We start from the raw sequence: 19,099 nt of genomic DNA, 5'->3' as shown, positions 1-19,099 counted from the left end.
GGGTTAAATCCGGGTTATTTGACAACCTATGGCGGTGATGGTTCTGCTCAGGCAGAGCAGTGCTGATGCTCCTCATAAAGCTGTCGCTGCTGTGAAGGTTCTAGGTGACATCACAAATCCCTATGGTTACATACACAACAAAGCTGGGTTGTTGTTGTTTACACTCTGCAAGGCCTGTGGAAGTCAGTGACATCATAGCACTGTAGTTCTGAGGGTTCTAGATGGATGCAACAATCTCCTGTTGCTTCTATGAAGGCCATCCATAATAGACGACATCACCAAACAGCTCCATAGTCACATACACAGCAAAGGAGAGATGTTGTTTACACCTAGTGATGTCAGTGGTATTGAGTGACATCACAGCACAGTGCTAAGGCTCCTGGGCCTGGACACAGCAGCGGCTGCAATATCTCAACGGAGAATACGTTTATATATATGTGTGTGTGTGCGCGTATATATATATATATATATATATATATATATATATATTTCTCCCGCCGAAATCACTTTTAAACCCATTTCCACCTTTTTTTCCCTTCTCTTCCTCTTACTTTTTTTTCACGTTTTTTTACGTTTTTCTCCTTTTCGCCTCTTTTCTGGGCGTATTATTCTTCTTTTTCTTCTTTTTTTTCGTCTAATGCATACCCCATCAGTGCAGCAATGCTTATTCAATACCGCCAGCAGATGGAGACACTGGGGGATAATTTTCTAAGGATTTATACTGATTTTTCCTGTCTGAATTTGTCGCACAGAAAGTTGCAGGCCAAATATGTGTGACATTTCTGCGACTTTAGCTTCTAGAGCATTTTTACAACATTATACATAGGTGCTGAATACATAAAAAGCGACTGTTCAGCGACAGACAAGTCGCATCGGCTGAAAGTAGGCCAGAATGTCAGTCCATGTTGGAGCAGGTTTAGATACAGTCTAAAGTATAGATCTCAAAGTCTGTGCACAGAATTTAGCAAGGGCCTCGCACCTTCTGATGCATCAGGTAGGTGCACAATAGCATAGCCTAACCCTCTGTACTTTGGTCTATATTGATGCGGGACATAGACAGCCAGCTGATGACCAATCCATTAGTGCAATGGATGGCTGGAAGCATTTGTCTTTGCCTTTGCAATACCACAGAAGCAATGCATGGTCAATGTACAGCAATGACACACCTGTGTGAACAGCCAGGAGACCCCCCCCCCCCCATGTTATGTTACATAGTTACATAGTTAGTACGGTCGAAAAAAGACATATGTCCATCAAGTTCAACCAGGGAATTAAGGGGTAGGGGTGTGGCGCGATATTGGGGAAGGGATGAGATTTTATATTTCTTCATAAGCATTAATCTTATTTTGTCAATTAGGAACATTCAGCACCCACCCGCTATCAAGGCAGCTGCCTATCATGTCATGCCCTACCTGCACAGGTGTGCTGGCTACTCAAATGATCCAATTAAGGAGGCCATTTAGTCAGCAGCAGCAGAAGTCCTGTGCCTGGACGCTCCAACAGCGGCCAGACACAAGCAGAAGCAGCAGAAGCAGCAGCAGCAGCACCACCTTTTGTTTTTTGGCTGCAGCAGCAAGGCCCACAGGGCTGGCTAGCTGGCTAGCCAGCAAGCAGGTAGCAATGAAAGTAGGAATCTTTCTTTTTAACCCTGTAAGGGGGTGGTGCACTGTACCCGAAGATACTGCCATATCGGGTCAATGCATAGGGCGACGGAAGCAAGCTTCGAAATCGGCCCCCGTTCTCAAAAATCCATTTAATATATGGTCCCCAGATAGGGGACGTATCAGATATTAAACTGATAAGAACAGATACTACACTTGATCTTAGCCAAAAGGCCGAGAAGCGATAACCGTGAAAGGGGCGGGCCCAACAAGGTCCCCTTCATGGGCACTATCACTGCTTGCTGTCAGGGAGGCTGCCAGACAATTTTCCATGCACACTCTGGGCTGGGGGGCAGTCAACCACCAGTACACACAGCAGAACCTAAACCCATACCATTATTGCTAAGCAGCAAGACAGGGGCCCATTGCACTCCCACGGGGCCTTTTTAAATGCAATCCATAACCCGGATTTGCCAGGAACCCTTCTTACTCCTCCTACTTGCATGTGACACTGGGCTTAGGATCTGCATAGGAAACACACACACAAGCACACACCTACCTTTGTTGCCTGCAGATGCCTCCTTGGCTGTCCCCAAACGGTATCAAACCAACACCCACGGGAAGCTGTAAGCATAGAGGACATGCCTGCACCCCATTGGACTTACCTGTGTGGGTTAAATCCGGGTTATTTGACAACCTATGGCGGTGATGGTTCTGCTCAGGCAGAGCAGTGCTGATGCTCCTCATAAAGCTGTCGCTGCTGTGAAGGTTCTAGGTGACATCACAAATCCCTATGGTTACATACACAACAAAGCTGGGTTGTTGTTGTTTACACTCTGCAAGGCCTGTGGAAGTCAGTGACATCATAGCACTGTAGTTCTGAGGGTTCTAGATGGATGCAACAATCTCCTGTTGCTTCTATGAAGGCCATAATAGACGACATCACCAAACAGCTCCATAGTCACATACACAGCAAAGGAGAGATGTTGTTTACACCTAGTGATGTCAGTGGTATTGAGTGACATCACAGCACAGTGCTAAGGCTCCTGGGCCTGGACACAGCAGCGGCTGCAATATCTCAACGGAGAATACGTTTATATATATGTGTGTGTGTGCGCGTAGGTATATATATATATATATATATATATATATATATATATATTTCTCCGCCGAAATCACTTTTAAACCCATTTCCACCTTTTTTTCCCTTCTCTTCCTCTTACTTTTTTTTCACGTTTTTTTACGTTTTTCTCCTTTTCGCCTCTTTTCTGGGCGTATTATTCTTCTTTTTCTTCTTTTTTTTCGTCTAATGCATACCCCATCAGTGCAGCAATGCTTATTCAATACCGCCAGCAGATGGAGACACTGGGGGATAATTTTCTAAGGATTTATACTGATTTTTCCTGTCTGAATTTGTCGCACAGAAAGTTGCAGGCCAAATATGTGTGACATTTCTGCGACTTTAGCTTCTAGAGCATTTTTACAACATTATACATAGGTGCTGAATACATAAAAAGCGACTGTTCAGCGACAGACAAGTCGCATCGGCTGAAAGTAGGCCAGAATGTCAGTCCATGTTGGAGCAGGTTTAGATACAGTCTAAAGTATAGATCTCAAAGTCTGTGCACAGAATTTAGCAAGGGCCTCACACCTTCTGATGCATCAGGTAGGTGCACAATAGCATAGCCTAACCCTCTGTACTTTGGTCTATATTGATGCGGGACATAGACAGCCAGCTGATGACCAATCCATTAGTGCAATGGATGGCTGGAAGCATTTGTCTTTGCCTTTGCAATACCACAGAAGCAATGCATGGTCAATGTACAGCAATGACACACCTGTGTGAACAGCCAGGAGACCCCCCCCCCCCCCCATGTTATGTTACATAGTTACATAGTTAGTACGGTCGAAAAAAGACATATGTCCATCAAGTTCAACCAGGGAATTAAGGGGTAGGGGTGTGGCGCGATATTGGGGAAGGGATGAGATTTTATATTTCTTCATAAGCATTAATCTTATTTTGTCAATTAGGAACATTCAGCACCCACCCGCTATCAAGGCAGCTGCCTATCATGTCATGCCCTACCTGCACAGGTGTGCTGGCTACTCAAATGATCCAATTAAGGAGGCCATTTAGTCAGCAGCAGCAGAAGTCCTGTGCCTGGACGCTCCAACAGCGGCCAGACACAAGCAGAAGCAGCAGAAGCAGCAGCAGCAGCACCACCTTTTGTTTTTTGGCTGCAGCAGCAAGGCCCACAGGGCTGGTTAGCTGGCTAGCCAGCAAGCAGGTAGCAATGAAAGTAGGAATCTTTCTTTTTAACCCTGTAAGGGGGTGGTGCACTGTACCCGAAGATACTGCCATATCGGGTCAATGCATAGGGCGACGGAAGCAAGCTTCGAAATCGGCCCCCGTTCTCAAAAATCCATTTAATATATGGTCCCCAGATAGGGGACGTATCAGATATTAAACTGATAAGAACAGATTTTTTTTTTTTTTTTTTTTTTTTTTTTATCTAAAGCCTAGGAACGTGCTTTCGATTCACCCAAAGTGCAAGAAAAAGTGCAAACGTGTTACACTAAAAAAAACGTGCACAAAGGATGCGGTCTATCGCAAGCCCTTCTCCGATAGGAGAGAGGCCCCCCAACAAACCTTACCCTTCGCCTCCGGACCAAAAGGTACCTGCGAGGTTCCAGGTTCGATGTCCCTTTTCGCCGAAGCTACTAGGGGACCACAAATGCTCCCGGCATCCCCCTTGGCGTTAGCCAAGGTATCTGCCCGCAGAGCCGATTACGGTAGGTACCCTGCCAAAGCAGGAGTACCCGGGGTGTTTGCAGGGAGGTGCGGAACCTAATGGCCACACACACCTCCCCTAGACCGCCAGGAGGGACACCCAGAAGGGCTACCGCATCCTGACAAATCCTGTGAACACACAACACGCAAAAAGTGACACAGTGAGACAAAAAATAAATAAATAAGTGAATGTGTGCAGATATACTGCCCGGACATCCGGCCGGATCTATAAAAATTTCTCTGATCCTAGCCAGAAGGCCGGGAATCAAGAGGTGAGTGCCACAAGGTGAAGAGATTATGGTGCCCGTGCTTCAACTCAGTGAGTCTATTCTCCCAGTGAGTTTCGGCACCTCGGGGTCACCACTCCCCGAGGCACAAAAGTACCTCGGCTCTAGACCCTCTCAGCCTCATGGCGAGACCCGAAGGGAACAGGTCACATCGGGGCAGCCGTCGAGCTGATTCCTCAGAACCAGCCCCGGAAAGCCCTGGTACACCTGCATCCTCCATGCAGCACCCATCCCCACCAGCATGAAAACTGATAAGAACAGATACTACACTTGATCTTAGCCAAAAGGCCGAGAAGCGATAACCGTGAAAGGGGCGGGCCCAACAAGGTCCCCTTCATGGGCACTATCACTGCTTGCTGTCAGGGAGGCTGCCAGACAATTTTCCATGCACACTCTGGGCTGGGGGGCAGTCAACCACCAGTACACACAGCAGAACCTAAACCCATACCATTATTGCTAAGCAGCAAGACAGGGGCCCATTGCACTCCCACGGGGCCTTTTTAAATGCAATCCATAACCCGGATTTGCCAGGAACCCTTCTTACTCCTCCTACTTGCATGTGACACTGGGCTTAGGATCTGCATAGGAAACACACACACAAGCACACACCTACCTTTGTTGCCTGCAGATGCCTCCTTGGCTGTCCCCAAACGGTATCAAACCAACACCCACGGGAAGCTGTAAGCATAGAGGACATGCCTGCACCCCATTGGACTTACCTGTGTGGGTTAAATCCGGGTTATTTGACAACCTATGGCGGTGATGGTTCTGCTCAGGCAGAGCAGTGCTGATGCTCCTCATAAAGCTGTCGCTGCTGTGAAGGTTCTAGGTGACATCACAAATCCCTATGGTTACATACACAACAAAGCTGGGTTGTTGTTGTTTACACTCTGCAAGGCCTGTGGAAGTCAGTGACATCATAGCACTGTAGTTCTGAGGGTTCTAGATGGATGCAACAATCTCCTGTTGCTTCTATGAAGGCCATAATAGACGACATCACCAAACAGCTCCATAGTCACATACACAGCAAAGGAGAGATGTTGTTTACACCTAGTGATGTCAGTGGTATTGAGTGACATCACAGCACAGTGCTAAGGCTCCTGGGCCTGGACACAGCAGCGGCTGCAATATCTCAACGGAGAATACGTTTATATATATGTGTGTGTGTGCGCGTATATATATATATATATATATATATATATATATATATATATATATATTTCTCCGCCGAAATCACTTTTAAACCCATTTCCACCTTTTTTTCCCTTCTCTTCCTCTTACTTTTTTTTCACGTTTTTTTACGTTTTTCTCCTTTTCGCCTCTTTTCTGGGCGTATTATTCTTCTTTTTCTTCTTTTTTTTCGTCTAATGCATACCCCATCAGTGCAGCAATGCTTATTCAATACCGCCAGCAGATGGAGACACTGGGGGATAATTTTCTAAGGATTTATACTGATTTTTCCTGTCTGAATTTGTCGCACAGAAAGTTGCAGGCCAAATATGTGTGACATTTCTGCGACTTTAGCTTCTAGAGCATTTTTACAACATTATACATAGGTGCTGAATACATAAAAAGCGACTGTTCAGCGACAGACAAGTCGCATCGGCTGAAAGTAGGCCAGAATGTCAGTCCATGTTGGAGCAGGTTTAGATACAGTCTAAAGTATAGATCTCAAAGTCTGTGCACAGAATTTAGCAAGGGCCTCGCACCTTCTGATGCATCAGGTAGGTGCACAATAGCATAGCCTAACCCTCTGTACTTTGGTCTATATTGATGCGGGACATAGACAGCCAGCTGATGACCAATCCATTAGTGCAATGGATGGCTGGAAGCATTTGTCTTTGCCTTTGCAATACCACAGAAGCAATGCATGGTCAATGTACAGCAATGACACACCTGTGTGAACAGCCAGGAGACCCCCCCCCCCATGTTATGTTACATAGTTACATAGTTAGTACGGTCGAAAAAAGACATATGTCCATCAAGTTCAACCAGGGAATTAAGGGGTAGGGGTGTGGGGCGATATTGGGGAAGGGATGAGATTTTATATTTCTTCATAAGCATTAATCTTATTTTGTCAATTAGGAACATTCAGCACCCACCCGCTATCAAGGCAGCTGCCTATCATGTCATGCCCTACCTGCACAGGTGTGCTGGCTACTCAAATGATCCAATTAAGGAGGCCATTTAGTCAGCAGCAGCAGAAGTCCTGTGCCTGGACGCTCCAACAGCGGCCAGACACAAGCAGAAGCAGCAGAAGCAGCAGCAGCAGCACCACCTTTTGTTTTTTGGCTGCAGCAGCAAGGCCCACAGGGCTGGCTAGCTGGCTAGCCAGCAAGCAGGTAGCAATGAAAGTAGGAATCTTTCTTTTTAACCCTGTAAGGGGGTGGTGCACTGTACCCGAAGATACTGCCATATCGGGTCAATGCATAGGGCGACGGAAGCAAGCTTCGAAATCGGCCCCCGTTCTCAAAAATCCATTTAATATATGGTCCCCAGATAGGGGACGTATCAGATATTAAACTGATAAGAACAGATACTACACTTGATCTTAGCCAAAAGGCCGAGAAGCGATAACCGTGAAAGGGGCGGGCCCAACAAGGTCCCCTTCATGGGCACTATCACTGCTTGCTGTCAGGGAGGCTGCCAGACAATTTTCCATGCACACTCTGGGCTGGGGGGCAGTCAACCACCAGTACACACAGCAGAACCTAAACCCATACCATTATTGCTAAGCAGCAAGACAGGGGCCCATTGCACTCCCACGGGGCCTTTTTAAATGCAATCCATAACCCGGATTTGCCAGGAACCCTTCTTACTCCTCCTACTTGCATGTGACACTGGGCTTAGGATCTGCATAGGAAACACACACACAAGCACACACCTACCTTTGTTGCCTGCAGATGCCTCCTTGGCTGTCCCCAAACGGTATCAAACCAACACCCACGGGAAGCTGTAAGCATAGAGGACATGCCTGCACCCCATTGGACTTACCTGTGTGGGTTAAATCCGGGTTATTTGACAACCTATGGCGGTGATGGTTCTGCTCAGGCAGAGCAGTGCTGATGCTCCTCATAAAGCTGTCGCTGCTGTGAAGGTTCTAGGTGACATCACAAATCCCTATGGTTACATACACAACAAAGCTGGGTTGTTGTTGTTTACACTCTGCAAGGCCTGTGGAAGTCAGTGACATCATAGCACTGTAGTTCTGAGGGTTCTAGATGGATGCAACAATCTCCTGTTGCTTCTATGAAGGCCATAATAGACGACATCACCAAACAGCTCCATAGTCACATACACAGCAAAGGAGAGATGTTGTTTACACCTAGTGATGTCAGTGGTATTGAGTGACATCACAGCACAGTGCTAAGGCTCCTGGGCCTGGACACAGCAGCGGCTGCAATATCTCAACGGAGAATACGTTTATATATATGTGTGTGTGTGCGCGTATATATATATATATATATATATATATATATATATATATATATATATATATTTCTCCGCCGAAATCACTTTTAAACCCATTTCCACCTTTTTTTCCCTTCTCTTCCTCTTACTTTTTTTTCACGTTTTTTTACGTTTTTCTCCTTTTCGCCTCTTTTCTGGGCGTATTATTCTTCTTTTTCTTCTTTTTTTTCGTCTAATGCATACCCCATCAGTGCAGCAATGCTTATTCAATACCACCAGCAGATGGAGACACTGGGGGATAATTTTCTAAGGATTTATACTGATTTTTCCTGTCTGAATTTGTCGCACAGAAAGTTGCAGGCCAAATATGTGTGACATTTCTGCGACTTTAGCTTCTAGAGCATTTTTACAACATTATACATAGGTGCTGAATACATAAAAAGCGACTGTTCAGCGACAGACAAGTCGCATCGGCTGAAAGTAGGCCAGAATGTCAGTCCATGTTGGAGCAGGTTTAGATACAGTCTAAAGTATAGATCTCAAAGTCTGTGCACAGAATTTAGCAAGGGCCTCGCACCTTCTGATGCATCAGGTAGGTGCACAATAGCATAGCCTAACCCTCTGTACTTTGGTCTATATTGATGCGGGACATAGACAGCCAGCTGATGACCAATCCATTAGTGCAATGGATGGCTGGAAGCATTTGTCTTTGCCTTTGCAATACCACAGAAGCAATGCATGGTCAATGTACAGCAATGACACACCTGTGTGAACAGCCAGGAGACCCCCCCCCCCATGTTATGTTACATAGTTACATAGTTAGTACGGTCGAAAAAAGACATATGTCCATCAAGTTCAACCAGGGAATTAAGGGGTAGGGGTGTGGCGCGATATTGGGGAAGGGATGAGATTTTATATTTCTTCATAAGCATTAATCTTATTTTGTCAATTAGGAACATTCAGCACCCACCCGCTATCAAGGCAGCTGCCTATCATGTCATGCCCTACCTGCACAGGTGTGCTGGCTACTCAAATGATCCAATTAAGGAGGCCATTTAGTCAGCAGCAGCAGAAGTCCTGTGCCTGGACGCTCCAACAGCGGCCAGACACAAGCAGAAGCAGCAGAAGCAGCAGCAGCAGCACCACCTTTTGTTTTTTGGCTGCAGCAGCAAGGCCCACAGGGCTGGCTAGCTGGCTAGCCAGCAAGCAGGTAGCAATGAAAGTAGGAATCTTTCTTTTTAACCCTGTAAGGGGGTGGTGCACTGTACCCGAAGATACTGCCATATCGGGTCAATGCATAGGGCGACGGAAGCAAGCTTCGAAATCGGCCCCCGTTCTCAAAAATCCATTTAATATATGGTCCCCAGATAGGGGACGTATCAGATATTAAACTGATAAGAACAGATACTACACTTGATCTTAGCCAAAAGGCCGAGAAGCGATAACCGTGAAAGGGGCGGGCCCAACAAGGTCCCCTTCATGGGCACTATCACTGCTTGCTGTCAGGGAGGCTGCCAGACAATTTTCCATGCACACTCTGGGCTGGGGGGCAGTCAACCACCAGTACACACAGCAGAACCTAAACCCATACCATTATTGCTAAGCAGCAAGACAGGGGCCCATTGCACTCCCACGGGGCCTTTTTAAATGCAATCCATAACCCGGATTTGCCAGGAACCCTTCTTACTCCTCCTACTTGCATGTGACACTGGGCTTAGGATCTGCATAGGAAACACACACACAAGCACACACCTACCTTTGTTGCCTGCAGATGCCTCCTTGGCTGTCCCCAAACGGTATCAAACCAACACCCACGGGAAGCTGTAAGCATAGAGGACATGCCTGCACCCCATTGGACTTACCTGTGTGGGTTAAATCCGGGTTATTTGACAACCTATGGCGGTGATGGTTCTGCTCAGGCAGGGCAGTGCTGATGCTCCTCATAAAGCTGTCGCTGCTGTGAAGGTTCTAGGTGACATCACAAATCCCTATGGTTACATACACAACAAAGCTGGGTTGTTGTTGTTTACACTCTGCAAGGCCTGTGGAAGTGAGTGACATCATAGCACTGTAGTTCTGAGGGTTCTAGATGGATGCAACAATCTCCTGTTGCTTCTATGAAGGCCATAATAGACGACATCACCAAACAGCTCCATAGTCACATACACAGCAAAGGAGAGATGTTGTTTACACCTAGTGATGTCAGTGGTATTGAGTGACATCACAGCACAGTGCTAAGGCTCCTGGGCCTGGACACAGCAGCGGCTGCAATATCTCAACGGAGAATACGTTTATATATATGTGTGTGTGTGCGCGTATATATATATATATATATATATATATATATATATATATATATATATTTCTCCGCCGAAATCACTTTTAAACCCATTTCCACCTTTTTTTCCCTTCTCTTCCTCTTACTTTTTTTTCACGTTTTTTTACGTTTTTCTCCTTTTCGCCTCTTTTCTGGGCGTATTATTCTTCTTTTTCTTCTTTTTTTTCGTCTAATGCATACCCCATCAGTGCAGCAATGCTTATTCAATACCGCCAGCAGATGGAGACACTGGGGGATAATTTTCTAAGGATTTATACTGATTTTTCCTGTCTGAATTTGTCGCACAGAAAGTTGCAGGCCAAATATGTGTGACATTTCTGCGACTTTAGCTTCTAGAGCATTTTTACAACATTATACATAGGTGCTGAATACATAAAAAGCGACTGTTCAGCGACAGACAAGTCGCATCGGCTGAAAGTAGGCCAGAATGTCAGTCCATGTTGGAGCAGGTTTAGATACAGTCTAAAGTATAGATCTCAAAGTCTGTGCACAGAATTTAGCAAGGGCCTCGCACCTTCTGATGCATCAGGTAGGTGCACAATAGCATAGCCTAACCCTCTGTACTTTGGTCTATATTGATGCGGGACATAGACAGCCAGCTGATGACCAATCCATTAGTGCAATGGATGGCTGGAAGCATTTGTCTTTGCCTTTGCAATACCACAGAAGCAATGCATGGTCAATGTACAGCAATGACACACCTGTGTGAACAGCCAGGAGACCCCCCCCCCCCATGTTATGTTACATAGTTACATAGTTAGTACGGTCGAAAAAAGACATATGTCCATCAAGTTCAACCAGGGAATTAAGGGGTAGGGGTGTGGCGCGATATTGGGGAAGGGATGAGATTTTATATTTCTTCATAAGCATTAATCTTATTTTGTCAATTAGGAACATTCAGCACCCACCCGCTATCAAGGCAGCTGCCTATCATGTCATGCCCTACCTGCACAGGTGTGCTGGCTACTCAAATGATCCAATTAAGGAGGCCATTTAGTCAGCAGCAGCAGAAGTCCTGTGCCTGGACGCTCCAACAGTGGCCAGACACAAGCAGAAGCAGCAGAAGCAGCAGCAGCAGCACCACCTTTTGTTTTTTGGCTGCAGCAGCAAGGCCCACAGGGCTGGCTAGCTGGCTAGCCAGCAAGCAGGTAGCAATGAAAGTAGGAATCTTTCTTTTTAACCCTGTAAGGGGGTGGTGCACTGTACCCGAAGATACTGCCATATCGGGTCAATGCATAGGGCGACGGAAGCAAGCTTCGAAATCGGCCCCCGTTCTCAAAAATCCATTTAATATATGGTCCCCAGATAGGGGACGTATCAGATATTAAACTGATAAGAACAGATACTACACTTGATCTTAGCCAAAAGGCCGAGAAGCGATAACCGTGAAAGGGGCGGGCCCAACAAGGTCCCCTTCATGGGCACTATCACTGCTTGCTGTCAGGGAGGCTGCCAGACAATTTTCCATGCACACTCTGGGCTGGGGGGCAGTCAACCACCAGTACACACAGCAGAACCTAAACCCATACCATTATTGCTAAGCAGCAAGACAGGGGCCCATTGCACTCCCACGGGGCCTTTTTAAATGCAATCCATAACCCGGATTTGCCAGGAACCCTTCTTACTCCTCCTACTTGCATGTGACACTGGGCTTAGGATCTGCATAGGAAACACACACACAAGCACACACCTACCTTTGTTGCCTGCAGATGCCTCCTTGGCTGTCCCCAAACGGTATCAAACCAACACCCACGGGAAGCTGTAAGCATAGAGGACATGCCTGCACCCCATTGGACTTACCTGTGTGGGTTAAATCCGGGTTATTTGACAACCTATGGCGGTGATGGTTCTGCTCAGGCAGAGCAGTGCTGATGCTCCTCATAAAGCTGTCGCTGCTGTGAAGGTTCTAGGTGACATCACAAATCCCTATGGTTACATACACAACAAAGCTGGGTTGTTGTTGTTTACACTCTGCAAGGCCTGTGGAAGTCAGTGACATCATAGCACTGTAGTTCTGAGGGTTCTAGATGGATGCAACAATCTCCTGTTGCTTCTATGAAGGCCATAATAGACGACATCACCAAACAGCTCCATAGTCACATACACAGCAAAGGAGAGATGTTGTTTACACCTAGTGATGTCAGTGGTATTGAGTGACATCACAGCACAGTGCTAAGGCTCCTGGGCCTGGACACAGCAGCGGCTGCAATATCTCAACGGAGAATACGTTTATATATATGTGTGTGTGTGCGCGTATATATATATATATATATATATATATATATATATATATATATTTCTCCGCCGAAATCACTTTTAAACCCATTTCCACCTTTTTTTCCCTTCTCTTCCTCTTACTTTTTTTTCACGTTTTTTTACGTTTTTCTCCTTTTCGCCTCTTTTCTGGGCGTATTATTCTTCTTTTTCTTCTTTTTTTTCGTCTAATGCATACCCCATCAGTGCAGCAATGCTTATTCAATACCGCCAGCAGATGGAGACACTGGGGGATAATTTTCTAAGGATTTATACTGATTTTTCCTGTCTGAATTTGTCGCACAGAAAGTTGCAGGCCAAATATGTGTGACATTTCTGCGACTTTAGCTTCTAGAGCATTTTTACAACATTATACATAGGTGCTGAATACATAAAAAGCGACTGTTCAGCGACAGACAAGTCGCATCGGCTGAAAGTAGGCCAGAATGTCAGTCCATGTTGGAGCAGGTTTAGATACAGTCTAAAGTATAGATCTCAAAGTCTGTGCACAGAATTTAGCAAGGGCCTCGCACCTTCTGATGCATCAGGTAGGTGCACAATAGCATAGCCTAACCCTCTGTACTTTGGTCTATATTGATGCGGGACATAGACAGCCAGCTGATGACCAATCCATTAGTGCAATGGATGGCTGGAAGCATTTGTCTTTGCCTTTGCAATACCACAGAAGCAATGCATGGTCAATGTACAGCAATGACACACCTGTGTGAACAGCCAGGAGACCCCCCCCCCCCATGTTATGTTACATAGTTACATAGTTAGTACGGTCGAAAAAAGACATATGTCCATCAAGTTCAACCAGGGAATTAAGGGGTAGGGGTGTGGCGCGATATTGGGGAAGGGATGAGATTTTATATTTCTTCATAAGCATTAATCTTATTTTGTCAATTAGGAACATTCAGCACCCACCCGCTATCAAGGCAGCTGCCTATCATGTCATGCCCTACCTGCACAGGTGTGCTGGCTACTCAAATGATCCAATTAAGGAGGCCATTTAGTCAGCAGCAGCAGAAGTCCTGTGCCTGGACGCTCCAACAGCGGCCAGACACAAGCAGAAGCAGCAGAAGCAGCAGCAGCAGCACCACCTTTTGTTTTTTGGCTGCAGCAGCAAGGCCCACAGGGCTGGCTAGCTGGCTAGCCAGCAAGCAGGTAGCAATGAAAGTAGGAATCTTTCTTTTTAACCCTGTAAGGGGGTGGTGCACTGTACCCGAAGATACTGCCATATCGGGTCAATGCATAGGGCGACGGAAGCAAGCTTCGAAATCGGCCCCCGTTCTCAAAAATCCATTTAATATATGGTCCCCAGATAGGGGACGTATCAGATATTAAACTGATAAGAACAGATACTACACTTGATCTTAGCCAAAAGGCCGAGAAGCGATAACCGTGAAAGGGGCGGGCCCAACAAGGTCCCCTTCATGGGCACTATCACTGCTTGCTGTCAGGGAGGCTGCCAGACAATTTTCCATGCACACTCTGGGCTGGGGGGCAGTCAACCACCAGTACACACAGCAGAACCTAAACCCATACCATTATTGCTAAGCAGCAAGACAGGGGCCCATTGCACTCCCACGGGGCCTTTTTAAATGCAATCCATAACCCGGATTTGCCAGGAACCCTTCTTACTCCTCCTACTTGCATGTGACACTGGGCTTAGGATCTGCATAGGAAACACACACACAAGCACACACCTACCTTTGTTGCCTGCAGATGCCTCCTTGGCTGTCCCCAAACGGTATCAAACCAACACCCACGGGAAGCTGTAAGCATAGAGGACATGCCTGCACCCCATTGGACTTACCTGTGTGGGTTAAATCCGGGTTATTTGAAAACCTATGGCGGTGATGGTTCTGCTCAGGCAGAGCAGTGCTGATGCTCCTCATAAAGCTGTCGCTGCTGTGAAGGTTCTAGGTGACATCACAAATCCCTATGGTTACATACACAACAAAGCTGGGTTGTTGTTGTTTACACTCTGCAAGGCCTGTGGAAGTCAGTGACATCATAGCACTGTAGTTCTGAGGGTTCTAGATGGATGCAACAATCTCCTGTTGCTTCTATGAAGGCCATAATAGACGACATCACCAAACAGCTCCATAGTCACATACACAGCAAAGGAGAGATGTTGTTTACACCTAGTGATGTCAGTGGTATTGAGTGACATCACAGCACAGTGCTAAGGCTCCTGGGCCTGGACACAGCAGCGGCTGCAATATCTCAACGGAGAATACGTTTATATATATGTGTGTGTGTGTGCGCGTATATATATATATATATATATATATATATATATATATATATATTTCTCCGCCGAAATCACTTTTAAACCCATTTCCACCTTTTTTTCCCTTCTCTTCCTCTTACTTTTTTTTCACGTTTTTTTACGTTTTTCTCCTTTTCGCCTCTTTTCTGGGCGTATTATTCTTCTTTTTCTTCTTTTTTTTCGTCTAATGCATACCCCATCAGTGCAGCAATGCTTATTCAATACCGCCAGCAGATGGAGACACTGGGGGATAATTTTCTAAGGATTTATACTGATTTTTCCTGTCTGAATTTGTCGCACAGAAAGTTGCAGGCCAAATATGTGTGACATTTCTGCGACTTTAGCTTCTAGAGCATTTTTACAACATTATACATAGGTGCTGAATACATAAAAAGCGACTGTTCAGCGACAGACAAGTCGCATCGGCTGAAAGTAGGCCAGAATGTCAGTCCATGTTGGAGCAGGTTTAGATACAGTCTAAAGTATAGATCTCAAAGTCTGTGCACAGAATTTAGCAAGGGCCTCGCACCTTCTGATGCATCAGGTAGGTGCACAATAGCATAGCCTAACCCTCTGTACTTTGGTCTATATTGATGCGGGACATAGACAGCCAGCTGATGACCAATCCATTAGTGCAATGGATGGCTGGAAGCATTTGTCTTTGCCTTTGCAATACCACAGAAGCAATGCATGGTCAATGTACAGCAATGACACACCTGTGTGAACAGCCAGGAGACCCCCCCCCCCATGTTATGTTACATAGTTACATAGTTAGTACGGTCGAAAAAAGACATATGTCCATCAAGTTCAACCAGGGAATTAAGGGGTAGGGGTGTGGCGCGATATTGGGGAAGGGATGAGATTTTATATTTCTTCATAAGCATTAATCTTATTTTGTCAATTAGGAACATTCAGCACCCACCCGCTATCAAGGCAGCTGCCTATCATGTCATGCCCTACCTGCACAGGTGTGCTGGCTACTCAAATGATCCAATTAAGGAGGCCATTTAGTCAGCAGCAGCAGAAGTCCTGTGCCTGGACGCTCCAACAGCGGCCAGACACAAGCAGAAGCAGCAGAAGCAGCAGCAGCAGCACCACCTTTTGTTTTTTGGCTGCAGCAGCAAGGCCCACAGGGCTGGCTAGCTGGCTAGCCAGCAAGCAGGTAGCAATGAAAGTAGGAATCTTTCTTTTTAACCCTGTAAGGGGGTGGTGCACTGTACCCGAAGATACTGCCATATCGGGTCAATGCATAGGGCGACGGAAGCAAGCTTCGAAATCGGCCCCCGTTCTCAAAAATCCATTTAATATATGGTCCCCAGATAGGGGACGTATCAGATATTAAACTGATAAGAACAGATACTACACTTGATCTTAGCCAAAAGGCCGAGAAGCGATAACCGTGAAAGGGGCGGGCCCAACAAGGTCCCCTTCATGGGCACTATCACTGCTTGCTGTCAGGGAGGCTGCCAGACAATTTTCCATGCACACTCTGGGCTGGGGGGCAGTCAACCACCAGTACACACAGCAGAACCTAAACCCATACCATTATTGCTAAGCAGCAAGACAGGGGCCCATTGCACTCCCACGGGGCCTTTTTAAATGCAATCCATAACCCGGATTTGCCAGGAACCCTTCTTACTCCTCCTACTTGCATGTGACACTGGGCTTAGGATCTGCATAGGAAACACACACACAAGCACACACCTACCTTTGTTGCCTGCAGATGCCTCCTTGGCTGTCCCCAAACGGTATCAAACCAACACCCACGGGAAGCTGTAAGCATAGAGGACATGCCTGCACCCCATTGGACTTACCTGTGTGGGTTAAATCCGGGTTATTTGACAACCTATGGCGGTGATGGTTCTGCTCAGGCAGAGCAGTGCTGATGCTCCTCATAAAGCTGTCGCTGCTGTGAAGGTTCTAGGTGACATCACAAATCCCTATGGTTACATACACAACAAAGCTGGGTTGTTGTTGTTTACACTCTGCAAGGCCTGTGGAAGTCAGTGACATCATAGCACTGTAGTTCTGAGGGTTCTAGATGGATGCAACAATCTCCTGTTGCTTCTATGAAGGCCATAATAGACGACATCACCAAACAGCTCCATAGTCACATACACAGCAAAGGAGAGATGTTGTTTACACCTAGTGATGTCAGTGGTATTGAGCGACATCACAGCACAGTGCTAAGGCTCCTGGGCCTGGACACAGCAGCGGCTGCAATATCTCAACGGAGAATACGTTTATATATATGTGTGTGTGTGCGCGTATATATATATATATATATATATATATATATATATATATATATATATATATATATATATTCTCCGCCGAAATCACTTTTAAACCCATTTCCACCTTTTTTTCCCTTCTCTTCCTCTTACTTTTTTTTCACGTTTTTTTACGTTTTTCTCCTTTTCGCCTCTTTTCTGGGCGTATTATTCTTCTTTTTCTTCTTTTTTTTCGTCTAATGCATACCCCATCAGTGCAGCAATGCTTATTCAATACCGCCAGCAGATGGAGACACTGGGGGATAATTTTCTAAGGATTTATACTGATTTTTCCTGTCTGAATTTGTCGCACAGAAAGTTGCAGGCCAAATATGTGTGACATTTCTGCGACTTTAGCTTCTAGAGCATTTTTACAACATTATACATAGGTGCTGAATACATAAAAAGCGACTGTTCAGCGACAGACAAGTCGCATCGGCTGAAAGTAGGCCAGAATGTCAGTCCATGTTGGAGCAGGTTTAGATACAGTCTAAAGTATAGATCTCAAAGTCTGTGCACAGAATTTAGCAAGGGCCTCGCACCTTCTGATGCATCAGGTAGGTGCACAATAGCATAGCCTAACCCTCTGTACTTTGGTCTATATTGATGCGGGACATAGACAGCCAGCTGATGACCAATCCATTAGTGCAATGGATGGCTGGAAGCATTTGTCTTTGCCTTTGCAATACCACAGAAGCAATGCATGGTCAATGTACAGCAATGACACACCTGTGTGAACAGCCAGGAGACCCCCCCCCCCATGTTATGTTACATAGTTACATAGTTAGTACGGTCGAAAAAAGACATATGTCCATCAAGTTCAACCAGGGAATTAAGGGGTAGGGGTGTGGCGCGATATTGGGGAAGGGATGAGATTTTATATTTCTTCATAAGCATTAATCTTATTTTGTCAATTAGGAACATTCAGCACCCACCCGCTATCAAGGCAGCTGCCTATCATGTCATGCCCTACCTGCACAGGTGTGCTGGCTACTCAAATGATCCAATTAAGGAGGCCATTTAGTCAGCAGCAGCAGAAGTCCTGTGCCTGGACGCTCCAACAGCGGCCAGACACAAGCAGAAGCAGCAGAAGCAGCAGCAGCAGCACCACCTTTTGTTTTTTGGCTGCAGCAGCAAGGCCCACAGGGCTGGCTAGCTGGCTAGCCAGCAAGCAGGTAGCAATGAAAGTAGGAATCTTTCTTTTTAACCCTGTAAGGGGGTGGTGCACTGTACCCGAAGATACTGCCATATCGGGTCAATGCATAGGGCGACGGAAGCAAGCTTCGAAATCGGCCCCCGTTCTCAAAAATCCATTTAATATATGGTCCCCAGATAGGGGACGTATCAGATATTAAACTGATAAGAACAGATACTACACTTGATCTTAGCCAAAAGGCCGAGAAGCGATAACCGTGAAAGGGGCGGGCCCAACAAGGTCCCCTTCATGGGCACTATCACTGCTTGCTGTCAGGGAGGCTGCCAGACAATTTTCCATGCACACTCTGGGCTGGGGGGCAGTCAACCACCAGTACACACAGCAGAACCTAAACCCATACCATTATTGCTAAGCAGCAAGACAGGGGCCCATTGCACTCCCACGGGGCCTTTTTAAATGCAATCCATAACCCGGATTTGCCAGGAACCCTTCTTACTCCTCCTACTTGCATGTGACACTGGGCTTAGGATCTGCATAGGAAACACACACACAAGCACACACCTACCTTTGTTGCCTGCAGATGCCTCCTTGGCTGTCCCCAAACGGTATCAAACCAACACCCACGGGAAGCTGTAAGCATAGAGGACATGCCTGCACCCCATTGGACTTACCTGTGTGGGTTAAATCCGGGTTATTTGACAACCTATGGCG

At 46.2% G+C, this 19,099-nt stretch overlaps 8 non-coding genes and 1 pseudogene across 8 annotated transcripts; all 9 read right to left on the bottom strand.

Annotated features, from left to right (window-relative positions):
• Positions 1-1,656: 1,656 nt before the first annotated feature.
• On the bottom strand, positions 1,657-1,847 carry LOC130321553 (U2 spliceosomal RNA). The gene has a single exon (XR_008867258.1). It is a non-coding gene; the product is annotated as a U2 spliceosomal RNA (small nuclear RNA).
• A 2,084-nt stretch (positions 1,848-3,931) lies between these two features.
• On the bottom strand, positions 3,932-4,125 carry LOC130321560 (U2 spliceosomal RNA). The gene has a single exon (XR_008867263.1). It is a non-coding gene; the product is annotated as a U2 spliceosomal RNA (small nuclear RNA).
• Positions 4,126-4,819: 694 nt separating this feature from the next.
• On the bottom strand, positions 4,820-4,979 carry LOC130321563 (U2 spliceosomal RNA; annotated as a pseudogene).
• A 2,084-nt stretch (positions 4,980-7,063) lies between these two features.
• Positions 7,064-7,254, bottom strand: LOC130321552 (U2 spliceosomal RNA). The gene has a single exon (XR_008867257.1). It is a non-coding gene; the product is annotated as a U2 spliceosomal RNA (small nuclear RNA).
• A 2,088-nt stretch (positions 7,255-9,342) lies between these two features.
• LOC130321551 (U2 spliceosomal RNA) lies at positions 9,343-9,533 on the bottom strand. Its single transcript, XR_008867256.1, has one exon. It is a non-coding gene; the product is annotated as a U2 spliceosomal RNA (small nuclear RNA).
• A 2,085-nt stretch (positions 9,534-11,618) lies between these two features.
• LOC130321571 (U2 spliceosomal RNA) lies at positions 11,619-11,809 on the bottom strand. Its single transcript, XR_008867269.1, has one exon. It is a non-coding gene; the product is annotated as a U2 spliceosomal RNA (small nuclear RNA).
• A 2,081-nt stretch (positions 11,810-13,890) lies between these two features.
• LOC130321569 (U2 spliceosomal RNA) lies at positions 13,891-14,081 on the bottom strand. Its single transcript, XR_008867268.1, has one exon. It is a non-coding gene; the product is annotated as a U2 spliceosomal RNA (small nuclear RNA).
• Positions 14,082-16,163: 2,082 nt separating this feature from the next.
• LOC130321568 (U2 spliceosomal RNA) lies at positions 16,164-16,354 on the bottom strand. The gene has a single exon (XR_008867267.1). It is a non-coding gene; the product is annotated as a U2 spliceosomal RNA (small nuclear RNA).
• Positions 16,355-18,449: 2,095 nt separating this feature from the next.
• On the bottom strand, positions 18,450-18,640 carry LOC130321562 (U2 spliceosomal RNA). The gene has a single exon (XR_008867265.1). It is a non-coding gene; the product is annotated as a U2 spliceosomal RNA (small nuclear RNA).
• Positions 18,641-19,099: the final 459 nt, after the last annotated feature.

This window comes from Hyla sarda, unplaced genomic scaffold (genome assembly GCF_029499605.1).
Source record: "Hyla sarda isolate aHylSar1 unplaced genomic scaffold, aHylSar1.hap1 scaffold_2277, whole genome shotgun sequence".
NCBI classification, from domain to species: Eukaryota; Metazoa; Chordata; class Amphibia; order Anura; family Hylidae; genus Hyla; species Hyla sarda.
The sequence above is the reverse complement of the archived record's forward strand: the minus strand, read 5'-3'. Positions and strand labels throughout refer to the sequence as shown.